Source organism: Macrobrachium rosenbergii, chromosome 6, assembly GCF_040412425.1.
Source record: "Macrobrachium rosenbergii isolate ZJJX-2024 chromosome 6, ASM4041242v1, whole genome shotgun sequence".
NCBI classification, from domain to species: Eukaryota; Metazoa; Arthropoda; class Malacostraca; order Decapoda; family Palaemonidae; genus Macrobrachium; species Macrobrachium rosenbergii.
Window position 1 is genome coordinate 17,079,695 of NC_089746.1, and position 11,613 is coordinate 17,091,307.

General features: G+C 36.0%; 1 protein-coding gene across 1 annotated transcript in view; it reads right to left on the bottom strand.

The window, feature by feature from the left end:
• LOC136839235 (Na(+)/H(+) exchanger beta-like) overlaps positions 1–11,362 on the bottom strand; it is a 157,815-nt gene extending 146,453 nt beyond the window's left edge. Inside the window, exon 1 of the mRNA XM_067104986.1 lies at positions 11,233–11,362. The gene's annotated coding sequence lies outside the window, so the exon portion shown is untranslated. The remainder of the gene's footprint in view (positions 1–11,232) is intronic.
• Positions 11,363–11,613: the final 251 nt, after the last annotated feature.

Here is an 11,613-nt window from a genome sequence, read left to right on the forward strand (position 1 = left end):
AAAAATCTCATCCACATATCTCCACCAACCTTTCAATTTTAAGTTAGGGACATCCCACTGACCATCAGGTGAGGATATCAGACCGACAGGAGGGGATTAACAACTCTCAAGAGAATGGAAACCAGGACAGCCATCATATAAATGACAGCACAGGGAGAAGTAGTTCTAGATGATTGCTGGGCCTTGAAACAGCCTGACCACCATCACATCTTTTGAAAAAGGGTCACAGTTAGGACCTGCAAGTACTCGAGATTCAAGTAATATGTAAATATTTACAAGTAAACAAGTTATACACAGCAATCTTGAGGGTTTCTCTGTCCATCTTCAGAAGAAAACTGAAAAGTTTTTGTTTGGCTCATTATTATTATTATTATTATTATTATTATTATTATTATTATTATTAGATTGGAACACAGAAGAATCTACAGCATATTCATCAGGGGAACGTGAAATAAAGAATCAATTGACGAATCTGATTTGAATGATTGAATGTATATAGAATTAAGGCCAAAGGCCAAGCACTGGGACCTACGAGGTCATTCAGCGCTGAAATGGAAATTGACAGTAAAAGGTTTGAAAGGTGTAACAGGAGGAAGACCTCGCAGTTGCACTATGAACCAACTATTAGGAGAGGGTGGAAAGTAAGATGGAAGAAAGAGAATATGGAAGGAGGCACAGTAAAAGGAACGAAAGGGGTTGCAGCTAGGGGTCGAAGGTAAGCTGCAAAGAACCTTAAGTAATGCCTACAGTACAGTGTACCGCGTAAGGTGCCCTGACGGCATTACCCCTACGGGGGAATCTGATTTTACGTCATCCATTGCTGTTTCGTCTGCCTGCCAAATTCGTAAACCACGGAGTTTTGCCTTTTTCATAAAATATGCTGCCACTGTCATGTAACACCTCTTCCCTGTTTCATAAAATAAACAACCTATAACAAGAAAATGCCTGACTACTCCATGAATTAGGCAGAGAACATTCACGCTTAACTGTATTGAGATACGCAGCCACTAGCCTATTAGCCTATTTCAAAAATAAGGTAGACTGTCTGTCTGTTTCCCAAAGCAAGCTGTTTTAAGTCTGAAGCATAAACGCAAGATACACACACACACACACACACACACACACACACACACACACACACACATATATATATATATATATATATATATATATATATATATATATATATATATATATATATATATATATATATATATATATATATATATTATATATATATATATATATATATATATATATATATATATATATATATATATATATATATATATATATATATATATATATATATATATATATATATATATATATATATATATATATATATATATATATATATATGTAAATTTATATATATATACATATATATATTATATAATATATATATATTCATACACATATATATAAATATATATATTCATATATATATACGTATGTATATATATATGTGTGTGTATATTATATACATACACATATTCATACACATATATATACGTATGTATATATATACACACAATATGTACATATCTATATTATATATATTAATATATATATTCATACACACATAATCTATATCTATAGAGATATAAGTTAAGCATATCTTAGTTTAACCAGACCACTGAGCTGATTAACAGCTCTTCTAGAGAGGGCTGGCCCGAAGGATTAGATTTATTTTACGTGGCTAAGAGCCAACTGGTTACCTAGCAACGGGACCTACAGCTTATTGTGGAATCCGAACCACATTAGGACGAGAAATGAATGTCTATCACCAGAAATAAATTCCTCTAATTCTTCATTGGCCGGTTGGAGAGTCGAATGCTGGGCCAACAGAGTGCTAGCCGAGAGCCCTACCCACCCCTCCAATGAAGAACTAAAAGAGATATAGATATAGATATGGATATGATAACCTAGCAACCCCTGTACTGTATAATGCGGTACATGTCACGTACAATGTACACCATCTGAATTCAGTAGGCGAAGAAGGCGGTTCAATAAGGGGGTCAGAGTATGAAGTGTGTTTATAAGTACCCCAGCACACAATATGAATAATATTAATTAGGTACAGATATCACTTTGCATCCTATACAACAAAGGAACACTGCCTTGCATTTATGCATCAGTTACCTGTAGAAAATAAGCATGATTTTGCTTTGTTATAAATAATATCATCTGTGTCAGTCATTTAACGTGAAGAGGTGACATAGGTCACCTTTTCACCTGAAATGACTGACACAGGTGATATTAAATGACTGACACCTCTCACCTGTTCACCTTGAATGACTGAGGCATTGAATGACCGATGACACGTGTCACCCGTTCACCTTCAATGATTGACACAGGTGATATCACAAATGATTGATGACACGTGTCAACCGTTCGCCTTCAATGAGCGCCCAGGTGATATCACAAATGACTGATGACACGTGCCACCCGTTCACTGTCAATGACTGACCCTGGTGATATCAAACGACTGATGACACGTGTCACCCTTCACCTTTAATGAGTGTCACAGGTGATATCACAAATGACTGATGACACATGTCACCCATTCACCTTCAATTAGTGTCACAGGTGACATCACAAATGACTGATGACACATGTCACCCGCTCACCTTCAATGAGTGTCACGGGTGATATCACAAATGACTGATGACACGTGTCACCCATTCACCTTCAATGACTGACCCAGGTGATATCAAATGACTGAAGAAACGTGTCACCCATTCATCTTCAATGACTGGCCCAGGTGATATCAAATGACTGGTGACACGTGTCACCCATTCACCTTCAATGACTGACACAGGTGATATCAAATGACTGGTGACACGTGTCACCTGTTCACCTTCAATGACTGACACAGGCGATATCAAATGACTGATGACACATGTCACCCATTCACCTTGAAAGACTGACACAGGTGATATCAAATCACTGATGACAAGTGTCACCCATTCACCTTCAATGACTGATGACACATGTAACCCATTCACCTTCAATGACTGATGACACATGTAACCCGTTCACCTTTAATGACTGGCCCAGGTGATCGCTCACCTTCAATGACTGACCCAGGTGATATCAAATGACTGATGACACGTGTCATCAGTGAACAGGTGACACATGTCATCACCTTCAATGACAGACACAAGTAATATCAAATGACTGATGAAACGTGTCACCTGTTCACCTTCAGTGACTGGCACAGGTGATATCAAATGACTGATGACACGTGTCACCTGTTCACCTTCAATGACTGACACAGGTGATATCAAATGACTGATGACACGTGTCACCTGTTCACCTTCAATGACTGACACAGGTGATATCAAATGACTGATGACACGTGTCACCTGTTCACCTTAAATGATTGACACAGGTCACTTAATACCACCAGTGGTAGTCATTTAAGGTGAACAGGTGACCCCTGTGACTCATCACTTAAGAGATACGGGTGAAATTAATCAATTTCATAAAAATCATACAAGACTCTTCAAATACTCATCATATTCATCAATAACACAAACAGTAATCGCCAATAAGTGATTTATGGATTTACATTTTTTTAATAATGCATCGATACTGTGTCTAAATCCGTAATCCGGAATAATCCAGATTTAACCTCACGCATTATGCAGTGAATTTAGCTTATCTACAAAGTTAAGTTTAGCCAGCAGGATTAATGCGCATTACGTTTTATCGTATAATTATGCTTTATTAAATCTAGGCCGATATGATGAGAGAGAGAGAGAGAGAGAGAGAGAGAGAGAGAGAGAGAGAGAGAGAGAGAGAGAGAGAATCATTCTTAAATCTAAATCATATATATATATACATATGTACGTATGTATGTATGCATGTATATATGTATATATATATATATATATATAAAGAGAGAGAGAGAGAGAGAGAGAGAGAGAGAGATCCCCCTTAAATTTAAATCATACATAATTATATATGACTTAATTTAAGGGTGATCTCTCTTTATGATTTAAAGGGTTATCTCTCTCTCTCTCTCTCTCTCTCTCTCTCTCTCTCTCTCTCTCTCTCTCACACACACACACAACACCACCTGCAGTGACACTGACCTTAAATTAATAAAGCATAATTATTCGATAGAATGTAATGCACACTAATCTGACTGACTTACTTAACACTGTTGATAAGCTAATTCCACTCCATAATGCGTTAGGTTAAATCTGGATTTTTCCAGATTGCGGATTTAAACACATTATCGACGTATTATTAAAAAAAAGTAAATCCATAAATCACTTCCTGAGCACTGCTGGGCTATATAAGATGCCTATTTGTGTTCTCGATGAGTGTGGTGAATATTTGAAGAATATGATGAATATATGTGCTAATGATCAATATGATGGAAATATGAATATTTAATGAATATGGTGAATATCTGATGAATATAATGAAAATTTGTATTACTGATGAATGTGATTTATATTTCAGGAGTTTTGTATTTCTAATTCTTTATGACAAAAAAAAAAAACATAATTTTCTTCCCCGTAGGAATGCAGTGCCGTCAGTGCACCTCACGCAGTGCACTGTAGGCATAACTTAAGTTACTTTGCAGCGTCCCTTCCTCAGACCCCTAGCTGCAACCTCTTTCTTCCTTTTACTGTACCTCCGTTCATATTCTCTTTCTTGCTTCTTTCTTTCCTTTACCTTCTCCTAACAACTGTTTCATAGTACAACTGCAAAAGGTTTTTTCCTTCTGTTACACCTTTCAAACCTCTCTACTTAGTTTCCCTTTCAGCACTGAATGACCTCATAGGTCCCAGTGCTTGACCTTTGGCGTCAATTTTCTAGTCAATTCCATTCCATATTTTTCTTTTATACGGGTAACTGAGAAGTAAATGCAAGGCACAGTTCCTTTGTTGTAAAAGATGCATCAAAATCATTTGAAATCATAATATATGTATATGTATATGTATATATATATATATACATACATATATATACATTTATATATATACATATATTTATATATATATATATACATATATTATATATAAACTCCATATCACTGTAGGTACAATTGCATAATGAGAGAGAGAGAGAGAGAGAGAGAGAGAGAGAGAGAGAGAGAGAGAGAGAGAATCATTTTATGAAATTTAGGCTGTCAAACCAGAGCAGAGGAGTATCAGAGTAGGTATCTTTTGATTTTATGAAATTTAGGCTGTCAATGAGAGAGAGAGAGAGAGAGAGAGAGAGAGAGAGAGAGAGAGAGAGAGAGAGAGAGAGAGAGAGAGAATCTTTTGATTTTATGAAATTTAGGCTGTCAAGCCAAGCACTGGAGTACTTTCAGAGAGAGAGAGAGAGAGAGAGAGAGAGAGAGAGAGAGAGAGAGAGAGAGAGAGAGAGAGAATCACCCTTGAATATTAAAAAATATGTTAATTCTAGGACAATATCACTGCAGGTAATGACAGCGTAATGAGAGAGAGAGAGAGAGAGAGAGAGAGAGAGAGAGAGAGAGAGAGAGAGAGAGAGAGAGAGAGAGAGAGAGAGAGAGAGAGAGGGTCTTAAAACCAAATATATGTTATATATTAAAATTTCATAAAAATATTAACCTTAAATATGAAAAGGACAAGATCAATGCATATAATAATTATGGAGGAGAGAGAGAGAGAGAGAGAGAGAGAGAGAGAGAGAGAGAGAGAGAGAGAGAGAGAGAGAGAGAGAGAGAGAACATATATGTTGACTGAATATTTAAATGACAAATTAAAGAAAAAGTAAATTTTAACTAAATCAACTGTTATTTAACGATCTCCCAGGGGTTAGAGAGAGAGAGAGAGAGAGAGAGAGAGAGAGAGAGAGAGAGAGAGAGAGAGAGAGAGGGGATGCATCAATTACTGTTTTTGGGGGCGGGCTCATGAAAGAGATTTTGTGATGCTGTAATTAACGGGTTCCCTTCTCTCGGTAATAAAGGAAATAATTAATTCACACTTACTTATGAAACAAATTTATTCGGCTTTGTTATTAAGTAATATAAATTTTTATGCATTGTATGTTACGTTCTCTGAACGGGAATAATAATAATAATAATAATAATAATAATAATAATAATAATAATAATAATAATAATAATAATAAAATTATATATATATATATATATATATATATATATATATATATATATATATATATATATATATATAACTTATGGCCATACCCTCTAAGTGATTAAGAGTTTTAAATTTGCATATATATAATATATAAACATATACAAACACATACACACACACATGGAATAATAATAATAATAATAATAATAATAATAAAAACTGTGATACTTATAAAATTAATAGCAATAACATTGCAATTACTAACTTAAGTAATTGTTAAAAATACAAAGAAGAAGAAGAAGAAGAAGAAGAAGAAGAAGAAGAAGAAGAAGAAGAAGAAGAAGAAGAAGAAGGACAATCCTAATAACGCTGTCGTACATTCCAGTAATCCCTAGACCTATAAACGCAGAAGCCTTTAGTGTATAAGTCTCCATAACTCCGAATATTAATGTGAACTCTTACTTATTAGGTGTAATTGGAGGACGCAAGTGCGTAGGTGAGTCTAAGCCAGCTGAGCCTCTAAACAAGTTAATGGAGGCTCTAGACAAGTTAATGACGCTTCTAGACAAGTTGATGGAGGCCCTAGACAATCGTTGAGCCTAGTAGAAGTAAATACAGATGCAGAGGAAAGAGAATGAAAATATGTCTTGAAAGGACTTGCAACTGTCATCAGTTTAAAACACCGTCCTGTGCGCTCTCTCTCTCTCTCTCTCTCTCTCTCTCTCTCTCTCTCTCTCTCTCTCTCTCTCTCTCTCTCTCTCTCAAAAATATATAGAGTTACGGATCTTTTCACGAGCAATTTATCACCGCTCTCCTTCCACTAAACAGCTCGTTGAGACTGTTCAAGGAACAGAACACAAGACTGTGGGACCTCAGACATAAGTTTCTCCTTGTTGCTTGTTGGAGAGGTTTCTCCTATTTCTTGAGAGAGAGAGAGAGAGAGAGTTAAACAGCAAAACCACCAGCTTCCGGTTACGACTTTTACACTACATCAGTCCTCTGCCTCCTATACTTTACTCTGTTAACAAAATAGGCCTTTATATTATATAAAAACAAGAGAGAGAGCGAGAGAGAGAGAGAACTTCCGCTTACGCCAGGGAGGTATAGCAAAACCTTCTACCATCATCATCTGCCTCCCATACTTTGATCCATGTTAAAAAAAAAAAAAACAGGCCTGTATGCTATATAAAATACAAATAAAAAAGTTTGTTTAACATGTTAAATTATCCGACCAGCTTTTGCAACTATCCTCTTCAAATAGCCCATTATAATATATAAAATACAAATTGAAAAGTTGGTTTAGCCTATTAAATTATGCTGCCAGTGTTACCGACTACCCTCTTCAAACAGGCCTATATATAATATATAAAAAAACAAAAACAAGAGTGACTTGTTAAATCATATTACAGTTTTCCCGACTACCTTCAAAAACTTATATGAGGGAAGCCATTCTTAGACCTATCTTTTATGCCTTCATTCTGTATAGTTATAAATAAAACACTTCGTGACAGTGAAACCGAACTAAGCCAAAATAACCAAAGATTAAAGCTCTAATCCATTATAAAACACAATAAAATCAGAATAAATATAATAAACAAGCTACAACTCATGATTTAAACCACATCACTCTAGTTACAATTTAGCGTTCGATAAGAAAATGAGGAATGAAAAGCAATAAAAAATGAAGTTTAAAAACTCGGTCGCACTTCACAAAGGTTGAGTACATCATAACTCTTTATGAGAAAATGGACCTGCGTCAAACAGTGTAACATGAGATCACTTGCGCTTTGAGGAGAGAGAGAGAGACTGCAACCTGAGATATCTTGTGCTTGTAGGGGAGGGGCGGGGGGAGAGAGAGAGAGAGAGAAAGCGCGCGACGCACCGTAACCTCAGATCACTCGTTCTTCAGAGAGAGAGAGAGCTAAGCATTATAACTTGAGATCACTTGTGCTTTCGGGGGTGGAGAGAGAGAGAGAGAGAGAGAGAGAGAGAGAGAGAGAGAGAGAGAGAGAGAGAGAGAGAATACAACCTGAGTTCACTTGTGCTTGAAGGAGAAGGAGAGGGAGAGGGAGAAAGAGCGCTAAGCTTTGTGACCTCAGATCACTTGTGCTTCGAAGAGAGAGAGAGAGAGAGAGAGAGAGAGCGCTAAGCTTTGTAACCTCAGATCACTTGTGCTTCGAAGAGAGAAAGAGAGAGAGAGAGAGAGAGAGAGAACTTAACAATAACATCTAACACCTGGTTTCTTAAGAGCTGTGGGGTTATCCCGTCCCCGCAAGACGGGGAGGAGGAGATTCCTAGGGAAACAATTACGAGTCATTCCCAGCCAAGGATATGTGACGTTTGATTGCGTGCGGCTTCCGGTAACATTCACAGTGCACAATGCAGAGGTTTTGATCTCATGCACAGTTCGTCAACTGCACATGTCAACTAAGTTTCATACTATTACTGTAAGATGTAATGATGATATTTAGTATCCTGCTACATCAAAATGTAGGTCTAAAGAACGTTTAAATATATTATTTACATTGTTAGTCTATGAATAAGCTAAATAGCACATTACGTAACTATGATAGACGTATCTGTTCCTTGTTCTATTCGTTCAACTGTAACTGTATCATATTTCTCCTTAAAAACACAACAAAACTGTAAGTCAAAGATACAGACATAATTAATCAACTCGTATCAACAGTCATTAACCTAACAAAACTCACGCAGCCACTATCATTCTTCATGTAGCCCAGTCCGACTCGAAAATAATCTCCGCTTTTCGGCCATTTTCCATAAATGGAAAACTAAAACATAAAAAAAAATAAAAACAAAAACAGTAAGTCAAAGATACAACTCGTATCAACAGTCATTAGCCTAACGAAACTCACTCAACTTTCTTATGAGTCTAACGCAACTACCATCATTCCTCATGTAGCCCATTCTGTCGAGAAAATAATCTCCGACTTTCGGCCATTTTACATAAACGGAGAACAAAGACACATAAAAAAATGACAAGTTAGGTAAAGAGTTCGCCTTATTCTACAGCACAAGGGACAGACGGAAAGCGCCGCTGATAACGGAAACATCCTGTTTATTGTATCCTCCGGGGCGGGGGAACATTACGCCAAGTGTCAACGCCCGAGGTTTTAGCCTTTGCATCCCCCTGAGCTAATCACAAAATTTATGAACTTGCACCTTTTCTGAAATACCCACATTGGTTTTTATCAGCAACTTCTTTTAAAACACTCATTAGCCTATGGTTTTTAGGAGCAACTACTTGTAAAATACTTCCACTAGCTTACAGTATTATTGTTTTCAGGAGCAACTACTTTTTAAAATACTTTCATTAGCCTACTATACTATAGTTTTCAGCAGCAACTACTTTTAAAATACCTTCATTAGCCTACTATACTATACTTTTTAGCAGCTACACTTTTAAAACATTTTCATCAGCCTACTTTAGTTGAGTCTAGCGTTCCAGCCTGAAATGACAACGCTTAAGAGTCTTGAAGTAAAAAGTGAACACATCTGGCTATTTAATATTCATTTCGCGGTGTTTACTAAAAGTTGTTGCTGCTGGAAGCAACTGCTTTTAATAAACCACAAAAAGTTAGTTGGCAACGTCACTGTTTGTGAACAACGACAACGTCTGACAACTTTTCCTATGCATTCTATATATTTTCTATCTCGCGAACGCTCTACATACGATGAATTTAATTAATTATAAGTATATACTGTATATAGCTTGCTAAATTAATAAGAAAATAAAAGAAACTTTGTAATAACGTTCTCTGTAATAACGTTAATTGCATACTGTATTTATCATTACAGTCCTAACACAACACACACACATATATATATATATATATATATATATATATATATATATATATATATATATATATATTTGTATGCACATTTGCATTCTCCCTGAAAGAATGTTCTTGAAAAACCACAACAACGAATAATATTTACAGTTGAGAAAACTATCACAAGTTATTCTGGCAACTGATATTACGATAAAGTTTGAGGAAACGCCCGACTAAATAATGCCCCAGCAGTTACAGCTAAAGCAGAATAGACGCAGCGGAAGTGCAAGTGCTAAATAAATAAACTTTTATCAAAGAGAATTAAAAAATTAAAAAAAAAAGTGTCAGCACCACTCTCAAGGTCACTCGTTGATAAAGAGCCCGTTCGCTCGATGTGGTGGAATTTCTTCACCGAGTGAGTGAGCAGGGGAAACTATAACCGTCCTTCGATCAGTATCCCATTAAAAACAAAATACTTGGATCATTATGCCTTTAAAAACAACGTTTTCATCAATATCCATTTAAAAGCAGAATACTTCCATCTGTATCCCTTTAAAAACAAAGAACTTCGATCAGTAACCTTTAAAAACAAAGTACTTTGATCAGTAGCACGTTAAAAAAATATCTGTCAGTATCCCTTTAAAAACAAATTACTTCGATCATTGTCACTTTAAAAAACAAACTACTTCGATCAGTATTCCATTAAAAACAGAATACTTTGATCAATATCTCTTAAGAACAATATACTTTAATCAGTATCACATTTAAACATGAAACACTTCAATCAGTATCACATTTAAAATACTTAGATCAGCATCCCCTGGAAAACAATATCATTCGATCAGTATTCCATTAAAAACAAAATACTTCGATCAGTAGCTCTTTAAAAACAATATACTTTAATTAGTATCACATTTAAAAATAATAAAATACTTCAAATATTATCCCTCTAAAAACAAAATACTTAGATCGGTATCCCTTTAAAAACAAAATGCTTCTATCAGTATTCCATTAAAACAGAATTCTTAGATCAGTATCTCTTTCAGAGCAAATATCCCATTAAAAACAAAATACTTCGATCTGTAGCCTATCCCATTAAAAGCAAAATACGGACAAAATACTTTTATCAGTATCCCATTAAAAACAAACTACTTTGATCAGTATCCCATTAAAAACAAAATACTTCGTTCAGTATCCCATCAAAAACAAAGAACATTCAAACACTGTTTGATGAATATCAAATACTTACAAGCATAACAAACACTAAGTATAAATTAGTTTTTACATATCATGAGGTCACTCAAACTTTTACTTCTCGAAAAAGTTACGTGTAAACTTACGAAAGGCGTCGCTATTTCCCTCTATGGATGTAAACAATGACCTCCCCAAACAAACAAGCGCTTACGACACCACACGCACAAAAACGTCCTTGCCCGACCACGGCAGGTAATACACTGTTGACGCTGTCTGTCAAGAAGAGAAGTGGACTTTGCACTCTCTTGACGGGACGCCTTCCCTCTCCCTCCCTCACTCCTCCCTCCCTTGAAGCTCTTACCCCTTCCTCTTTCCGCCCTCCTCCTCCCCATTATTCTCTACATCCCTCTCCCTTCCCCTAACCCTCAATTCATTGATACCAGATATTTATGAAAAAATAACGCAATTATGTTCAATGATGATACTACGTGGCCATCTCCTCCTCCCCCCCCCCTTCTTCCCTTCCT